Below are 9,844 nucleotides of genomic sequence, written 5' to 3'. Positions count from 1 at the left end.
ACGGGGGCAAGATGCGGGAACACCTGTACAAGTAACAGGTTGGAAAACACTGCACTACATTAAACTACTGTCACAAAACTCAAAATTCATCCATCCTTTAGAGTCATCTCTGTGATGCTAGTGCTGGAAATCTACAAGCATTTTTCCCCCTAAGCTGGCTTCCTGGCACTTTGTGCCTGGAGGAGCACTAGGTGCTCTTGGTTGGCTTATGTCTTTTGTAAGCAACAAATGAGCAAATAGTTTGTCAACCTGGAAACAGTAATGGGTTCAAAGAGCAATTGGATTTAGTTTTAAGCTTCTTTCAGCCCGCCAAAGTCTTCTCAGACATACCAGCACAAGTCACAGCTATCTGCTCTCTCTCTCATCAGCGTTTTCTTCGTGTACTTTCAGTCCTTCAGTACCCATTTAACCGGTTCCCTATATCATTTTTTTTTTTTTTTGGTTAAAATGACTATGTCCTTTCTGTTTCCCAGACCGCGCTAACTGTTGCAAAAAGTACCATGTGGTTAATTCTTACAGTATAATAGAAGTGTGTGCAACTTCTGAACTGAGACAGTTAAGATTTAAGAAGAGGAGTTACCTCCTCCCACTCTCTCCCATCTGCTAGCTAAAGTGTACAAGGGTAATATTGAAGCCACACGTTTAATGTAATGGAACCACAGCATGGAAAGCCTGATCCCAGAATTTCTCCCTAGAGCAGAACCCCTCACCTTCCTCAACTTCCCAATGTTAGATTCAGATAAGTGAACACACATTCATACGTGTATGCACACACACACCTTAATTATTTACAGCTACTGAGAATCTGTATTGTTAGTTTTGGCAGCCAGTATGACCTATCTTTATTAATACATAAATTAAAATTAATATATTAATCGATAAATTAATGTTTGTTAATTATAATACAATTAAAGTAATGTTACAATAGAATTATAATGAATTATAACGAATTAGTATTAATTGATTAGTGTTAATGCATAATATTAATACATAAATTGATATCTAAATTGAAATGCCACTGAAAAAAATTTTCAAGATGCACTATTGGTTTAGTGATTGAATGGAGGATAACAACACATAAAACAAGCTGGATAGCTCTTGATCTGTGTCATTCAAATGCAAAATTCTTGATGAATCTCTTGCCTGCAATAACTTGTAAGGCAAATCAAATGTTTACTGAGCTGGGGAAAAGAGGTTGAAAGCGATTTTTTGAGTTTGTGTTGGGGTCACAGTATCTGGCAACACATAAAAGATGGAAGCAGAAATGCAAAGAGAAAGAGAGAACATATATTTTAGGGCTTGCAGGATTGGAAAAACTGACAGCTTTTACACCCAAAATAGCAGGAGATGGGATTTTAAATATTATTTTATTGACAAAGACAAGATAAAATTTCTTATTTCAATAAAGTGATTAGATCTGCAATGTGCCCTATTTAGTCCTTATTGCCTCAAGATAGGTTCTGTTAAGTTAAGCTATATAAGAAAGCTAGGAAGCGAGGAAATAAACGCTATCTAAGAACTGTTGCAAAAAGAACTTTTAGTGTGGTTACTCGTACATGAAACTTACTAGAAGTAAATCAATCAGAAATTAATAAGTTTTTGAGGAAATTAAGTCACCAAAGAACACTGGCTTCATTTAAAAATTCTATTATTTTTGCCAATTCTTAAAATAGATCTCAGAAGGAAGTGAGCTACAAAAGGTACGTAGGTCCCAAAGAGAACAGACATCCCATTACCAATTCCCGATACGCCTGAAAAAATAATAAATGTGGAAGAACCAATTGGAGGTTTGCTGCCTTTCACATAAAAGCTTGCAGCTTTTGCTTCTTAAGGAAGAAATTCTTTAAATGTGAATTAGTTTAAACTGATTGTGTTGTTCCAATATGTTATCTACTTACTGAATTGTTTGTTCAGTTGTTCTAGTAATTACTAAACAAGAAAAATGAAAACCAAAAGTTCAATTGTAGATTTTTCTATTTCTCCCTTTGATTCAGATAGCTTTTATTGGATGTATATTTAGACTCCCTTATTCGGCAATACAAACATTTAAATTTTTGTATCTTTCTGGTGAACTGCCCTTTTCATCACTACAAAATGTCCCACTTTATTTGTGAGTGAAAAATACCACATGCCCTCACTCATGAGTGGGAGCTAAGAGAGAAAGAAGGAAAGAAAGAAAGACCACAGTGGTGCTTTGGACTTGCCGAGGAAGAAAACATATCTAGGGCTGCCGGTGGAGGGGTGGGGGGGGGGAAGGTTGGGGAGGGTTTGGGTGGGAGACATGGGGAATAATGACAATTTGTGGTGATGGGTATACTGATAGTATTGACCTTATTATCACATCTTGGACACAAGTGGTGATGGTCAGCTTTGTATCCCATAAATATGTATAACCAATTAAAATTTTTTTTTTTAAAGTCTGTTTTGCGTGATATGTGTTCGTATGGTTATAAGATGTATGTTATATCTTTTGCTATCCTTTTGTTTGCAATTTATATCAACAGCATAAAGTTCAGTCTTGACTTTGTTTTTCTCTAAGTAATAGACTTTATTTTTATAGCACTTTTTGTTTTATTTATTTTATTTTATTTATTTTATAGCACTTTTAGGTTTACAGAGAAATTGAGTAGCAAGTACTGATAATTTCCTTACCCTCCCCTAGTTCCTGCTGTTATTAACATGCTACATCAGTGTGGTACATTTGTTACAGTCATGAACCAATATTGATCTATTAAAATTAACTCAATTTTACATTCCCTCTTTGATTTGTACAGTTCTATAGGTTTTGCCAGATGAATAATGCCATGTATTCATCATTACAGTATCATACAGATAGTTTTGCTGCCCTAAAAATCCCTCCCTCTCCCCCCCCCCACAAAGAAAACTCTGGCTCTATCATTTCTCTCTTTTTAAAAAAATATCCAGTCTGAGATACTCTGCCTTTTAATAGAAAGATTTGGGTCATTTACACTTGATGAAATTACATATATGTTTGAATTTATGTCTCTCATTTTGGTGTTTGATATTTGTTACCTCTATCCATTTTTTGTTAATCTCTTGCTCCTTTTCTATCTTCTTCTCCCCCCCCCCCCACAAATAAAGTGTTAGGCTTATTTGTTTTTTAAAAAATTCTTCTGGTAAGATTTGAAATTTAACCTTTCTCTCCATCTTATAAATATTATTTTATTCTGCACATTTCCTCCAGTTTTATGTAATAAGCATCAATTTATCTATACTGCTTATCTATAGATGTAATTCAGTTGATGGAGGAGACTACTGGTACACTATTAGGCATCGTCCTCTACGTTCATAAAACTAGATATTAACACCATATATTATTGAAGTGAATGGCTCATTGTACCCAATATAATATAGGGAAAACATTGCTAACTGCCATGTTTAATAAAGTACTGCTATACAATGTCTACTGAATTTCCCTTATCATCCAGCATAATGCGTCTGTTAAAGGAAGAAATTCAGATAGGCTGGCATAGTTTAGAATTTCTGAGACTTTTTTTCTCCTCTTCTTATTCTACACATCCCCCAAGAGTTATTTTGTCTTTTTTGCATGACTTCAATAACCACCTGTATACTGATTGCTAAAAAAAGTATAGAAATTGGTCCTAGATCTTGCTCCTGGGCTCTAGCCATATTTCCAAAGGCCTTCTTGACAATCCCACTTGGATGAATGCAGGCACCACAAACACAGCATACTCAAGTAAGAAGTTGTGATGTTTCCTTCGAACCTGCTCCCCCAAATACCTTATTTCAATAAATGGATTGATTATTCACCTAATTTCCTCAGAAAACAATGTTATAGTAATATGTTTCCTATTTTATCTTATCTGTATTCCCAATTGATCTTTAATTTCTATTTATGCTGCAATTCTGCATCATTCCCTCTCCTTTGTGTCCTCCTTACTATTTTCACAGGTCATATCACATGCAGGCTTTTATTTCTCACCTATGGCACCTCAGTTACATTTAACGTGCATCTCTGCTGGTAGACTCTCCTCTCCACTTTCCAGCCTCTACCCCACCAGCATCAGCATCACCTGGAACTGGATCACAAATTCTCCAGCACCACTCCAGACTTACTGGATAAGTATTCTATGGGTTCAGTACAGCAGTCAGTGGTGATTCTGATGCACACTCAAGAGGAAAACCAGTGTTATACAATAAAGGTTATATTAAGCATGCCCTTCCACCAGTGCACATTATCTTTAATGCCAATATTATTCTTCTCACTGACGCTTTGCAGTGAACAATAGTATAATACTATGGAGAAAACCTGAAATTTCCTCTTAATTTTTATCTTAATAATGTCTATATTTTAAAGTAAGTCTAATTTTATCTTTGGCTCTCTATAATTGTATACAAAATTTTTAGGCAAACACTCACAAATGAGCATCCAAGTGTGCCTTGACACCGAAGTTGAAAACATGTGACTTCCACCAGCACTCAGCCAATTATGGCCCAGGCACAATTTCAAGCACTGAGGATATAGAGGTGAAGAAATGAAACAAGCCTCTGCAGACATGGAACACACATTCAAATGGGGGGACGGGTGGCTGACAATAAACAAGCATACAAGTAAATGATTAATAAGATAATCTCAGAAAGTGATTCACTCTGTGAGCAAAATTAAGCAGATGAAGTGAATGAATCAAGAGGCAGCATCCTCATATTATAGAAAAGAACTTTCTGAGGAGATGGTTTGATTTGACACTTGAGCAATGAAAAGGAACAAGATGTGCAAAGTTTTGGGGGATGAAAGGACCTTGACTTGTCCCCAAACCTAAAGAAGACCTGTGAGGTTGGACCAAAATAAATGCTGCAAAGAGATGAGTCCCTGGCTAAATGTTTGCAAGACTCTGATCAATGATAAACTGTATTCTTTCATTTCCACTGTTTTTCATAGAAGGAAGTGATATTGATTAAAGGTTGCTTATTATTCTTTTTTGTATTAATGATTTATGTTGGTTGCAGTGCCAGAAAAAGTGATTTTTACATCAACAGTGAGAAAATTTAGAAGTTATAATTAAGTTGAATAACAATTTTTAAAAAATAGTAAGATTTATGTCCCCTTTAGATGACAGACCTCTACATCTATCAGGCTGCTTAAGGTGCCAGGGTTAAGCCGGATCTTAAAATGCCCCAAACCTAGTGATGTGAATAAATAGAGAACAAAATAAAACTAAAAAGTGAAAGACTACCAGTGATCAAGCAATGAAAGGGGCTGATGACTTGAACATGAGCAAGAGATAAGTTTTATGACTACATAAAAAATTTCCTTCTATATTTTTAATGGGGAAAAGTATTGAGTGTAGGTAGACAGTGATAAGAGGAAGATGTGTTAATGAAACACTGAAAATTGTCATTAAGAATCAACAACTTTGGTGCTCACTTTGGCAGCACATATACTAACAATGAAAAGATATAGAGAAGGTGAGCATGCCCCCTGTACAATGGTGACACACAAATTCATAAACAATTTTATATTTTTAAAAAATGGGAAAAGAACTTGAATAGACGTTTCTCCAAAGATGATATGCAGATGGCCTGCAAGCAAATGAAAAAGATGCTCAACATCAGTAATCATTATGAAAATGCAAATTAAAACCACAATGAGATATCACCCCATACCCATTGGGATAGCTACAAAAGCAAACAAAAACAAAAAGCAAAACAGATAATAACACATGTTGGTGAGGATGTGGACAAATTGGAACCCTTGTGTATTGTTGGTGGGATTGTAAAATGGTGCAACTGCCATGGAAAATAGTATGGGGGGTTCCTCAGAAAATTTAAAATAAAACTACTATATGATCCGGCAATCCCACTTTTGGGTATATATCCAGAAGAATTGAAAGCAGGATCTCAGGGAGATATTCTGCGCACCCATGTTCATAACAGCACTATTCAAAATAGCCAAGAGGTTTATTATGGATGAATGAGGTAAAGAAATTGTGACAATGTACATACAACAGAATATCATTCAACCCCAAAAAGGAAGGAAATTCTGACACTTGCTACAACATGGATGAGCCTTGATAACATTATGCTAAGTGAAATAACCCCATCACTAAAAAGAGAAATGCTGCATAATTCTGTTTGTACGAGGTATCTAGTGTAGTTAAATCTACATAAACAGAAAGTAGAAACATGGTGCCAGGGGCTGGGGGGAAGGGAAAGTGAGGAGTTGTTAATGAGGATAGAGTTTCAGTTTTGCAAGAAGAAAAAATTCTGAAGATTGTGCAACAATGTGAAGATACATCACACCACCGAATTGTACACTTATAAATGGTTAAAATGGTAAACTTTTTGTTATGTATTTTACCACAATAAAAAATAAAAAGATAAAATCTTGTAGGGTATAAGGAGACGTGGTGTTGACAGATCAGAGCAGAGCCTAGGACACTATAGATCAGGTAGAAAAGCTGAGAATTTTTGCCTTGTTAAGACCACTTGAAAATGTCATGCAGATTTAAAGGATTTATTGTTCCTTAGGTGGGATGAAAAGATGAAGAACATAGAAAATCTTGCCTACTGCAACTACTTGAATTGAAAGAATAATTTAAAAAATTATTTCCTTGACTTTTAAGAAAAGATAAATGCTAAATACTCCTACACAGGTTCTTGTCTTTCCCTTTCCAAGTTTGTTGAGAGATGGCAGCTTGAAATTAGAGGAAGGTAACGATATAGCAATTTATGATTTGACTCTGCTTTATTGCTTAAGGGCTATGTTCTTATTTGATACAGTTCATCATTCCCTCTTTAGAGATAAACAAATTGAGACTCAAGAGATTAAGGAAATATAAATGGTAGGAATTACTAGTGGAGAAACTGAGAAATTTCCTATAATTGTCAGAGTCTAGTCTTGAGTACCTGATACTACAGCACTGTTTCTTTTTTATAATTTCCATTGGAATCAATCTTCACTATACATATACACATTTTTTGGCAATGCAGAGAAAAAAAGATGCCAATTCGTGGGAAGCAGCTGTCTATAAACTCACTAAACCATCTCCTTTCCACATGGCCCACTCAGAGAGATCATTCTTTACTGCTTTCTACAGCACTAGCTTTAGTCAACGACTTCATAAATGGCTGTGCTGCAGTAGGCAAAGTCCTGCCTTGGATTTATGAGAAGACTGGTATTCATTACCTGGCCCTGCCACTTGCCAAGTACATTAGCGTGGGCAAGACACAATCACTGCAATTAAGTTTCCTCATCTGTAAAATGACTTCATGTACCTCATAAGGTTGTAGGAACTCTTAAATCGAGTAACATATGTGCAAGCACTCTAAACAATGAAACATTATAGGAACGTATACTAAAATTGTCATACTAGGTCCCCATATATCTGGGAGGAAGGACCTTAACTGAGAGTCAGAGAACACAAAGAACATTGTTTTATCAAATCCTAAAAATAGAATCTTTCAATGTATCATCTCTTGAAAAACTTTCAGAGATTAAAATACAAGGATATTCCCTTAGTAAATTTATCTTGAAAACAGTAAAGAACAGCTCTTTTTGTTCCAGAATATTCAATGCCCTAGGTGTTAAATTCTTATAGAAGAAATATTTTTTCCTTCTTTTATGCATAAGAAATAATATTTTAGAATTATAGAATTTTATAGTTGAGTCTATAAATATTTTACATATAAATAACAATTAAATAATGAAAACCTTGATGTGAAGAGATTCACTATTGCTTAAAGCTGGAAGATCAGGGGTCCATCCAGGTTCTAATCATTTCTGTAGGTGATTTTGATCAAGCTCTTTAATGTTTATAACCTCATTTTGTAATCTGTTTGGAACAATTTATTCTTGTTTTAGTTTGAGTTCTCTTCAAAGAATGCCTTAGACATGGGTTTGCGTGCAGTTAGTTTACTGGAAGGGTATTGCAGAAAGCAGAGTGAGGAGGATAATTAAACAGTGAAGGAAGAAAAGGAAGTGGAAGGTGGTATCCCTGAGCTAGTTTCTGTGGTGAACAACTAAACTCCATCCCCCTAGGGATTGTCCAGGGAACCACACAGAATGCATCTCCAAATAAACCTTCTAAGAAAGGAAAGCTAAGATATTTATCTGATTACTGCCCCCCATTGGTTGAAGATTGCTCTAACCTACATCTGCATGCAGGCTGGGTGGTTTTCCAAGTCTTCAGAGACAGTCTGATAGGCAGGAAATCAGAGGGACAGTATAGCAAGTATTTGTTAGTAGAGGCTGGTAGCATGCACTGAAAGTAGATGGACTGGTTGGATATGCTGTAGGCACAAAAATGTCTCCTGCCTTATCAGTTGCCATAAAGACTAAATTAATTAATATCTAGATGTATTTAGAATGATGGTGCTTGGCACATTATAAAAACCATAAGTGGCAATTGGGCTTTTTACTAGACTAAGAGATTAGTTTATGGCACTACAAATTGGTAAGGATATTGGTCTGGCTCCCTAATGCTTCTCTTTTCTTTTCTGTGCCCTCCCTTCTGAATTCTGTTGCTAAGTGTAACTTCCCATATTTTGCATATATATATATATAAAATATACACGCACACACACACACAGATACACACACATATATGTAGAAGGTATATTTGTGTGTGTGTATGAACATAATAACTCTTCTCTTCAAATTAGCATTTTATAAAATTTATTATCTATGTTGTCTTATTTAAATGGCAATCTCTTTGAAAAACAAGATCAAGTACTTCATTCAGTTTTGCTTACTTGGTGTGGATTGAGAACAATATTGTGTATAGAAAGATGCTTAATAAATATTATGCTTCTAAACATGGTTTTAATGTGAATGTCTTTCAATTGTCCTCACCACTGAGTTTTACCAGTGTTTAAAACACATGGCCTTATTACTTCAATGAAAATTCAAATTCATAGCTCCCATTAGCATTGCAGAGAATTTCTGGCCTAGTTTCCCCAAATATTAATGGAAGTTCAGATCTTTTAATGAGCTTAACACAGGAAGAATTTTTGTATTCACATAAACTACTGCCCCTCTCCTAGCCAAGGGCTAGAGACAAAAAGAGACCATTATAAACTGGTAAGACAACTTCAAAGATACTTAACTTTCAGAAAAGCCATTATCTACTACAAAAACAGTAAATGCACAGTCATTTTTGGTGCATTTTTCAACATAAAATTTAATTCATTGGACACAACACTCTTTTGGTTTCCTCCTACATTGCTGATATATCCATCAGATTTTTTTGTTTCCTTCTACTCTCACTGGTTGGTTTTGAAATATTGGATAACATTAGGGCTCAATCTTTGCAAAGATTCTCTTCTCATCGATCTATATTCACTGACCAGCCCAGTCTTCTCTCCTGAATTTCAGATGAATCTAACTTAAAATGATAGTATCTCCACTTTGATGGTGTGGTAGATTGTAAAAAATAAAAAAATAAAAAGCTACCAAATCCTCCAACCTTCACATCCCCCTTTACAATGAGGCATTCATTTGATGGTTCCATCAAGAGAATGAATCTCCTTTATGCCCTTGAATTTGGACTGAACTTGTATACAATGGAAGGGACATTATGGGAGTTGCAAGCCGAGGACTCAAAACTGCTGCTTCCACTGTTTTTCTGCTCTGAGATTCAATGTTAAAAAAACTAAAACAAAACAAACAAAAAACATGGGCTAGCCTGTTTAAAGGCAAGATAATGTGGAGGAGAAATAATTCATCACATCCCATCTGAGGTCCCCTGCATCAACCAGTCTCCAATTAATCCACCAGCCTATTGCAGTCATATGAGTGACCCTAGGTGAGGCCAGCAGAGCTACCCAGCTGAGTTCAGCTCAAATTGCTGATGCAGAGGTCACA

General features: G+C 35.6%; 1 non-coding gene across 1 annotated transcript; it reads left to right on the top strand.

Annotated features, from left to right (window-relative positions):
* Window positions 1-5,399: 5,399 nt before the first annotated feature.
* Window positions 5,400-5,506, top strand: LOC134391403 (U6 spliceosomal RNA). The gene has a single exon (XR_010024949.1). It is a non-coding gene; the product is annotated as a U6 spliceosomal RNA (small nuclear RNA).
* The last annotated feature ends 4,338 nt before the right edge of the window (window positions 5,507-9,844 follow it).

Source organism: Cynocephalus volans, chromosome 11 (genome assembly GCF_027409185.1).
Source record: "Cynocephalus volans isolate mCynVol1 chromosome 11, mCynVol1.pri, whole genome shotgun sequence".
Classification (NCBI taxonomy): Eukaryota; Metazoa; Chordata; class Mammalia; order Dermoptera; family Cynocephalidae; genus Cynocephalus; species Cynocephalus volans.
The sequence above is the reverse complement of the archived record's forward strand: the minus strand, read 5'-3'. Positions and strand labels throughout refer to the sequence as shown.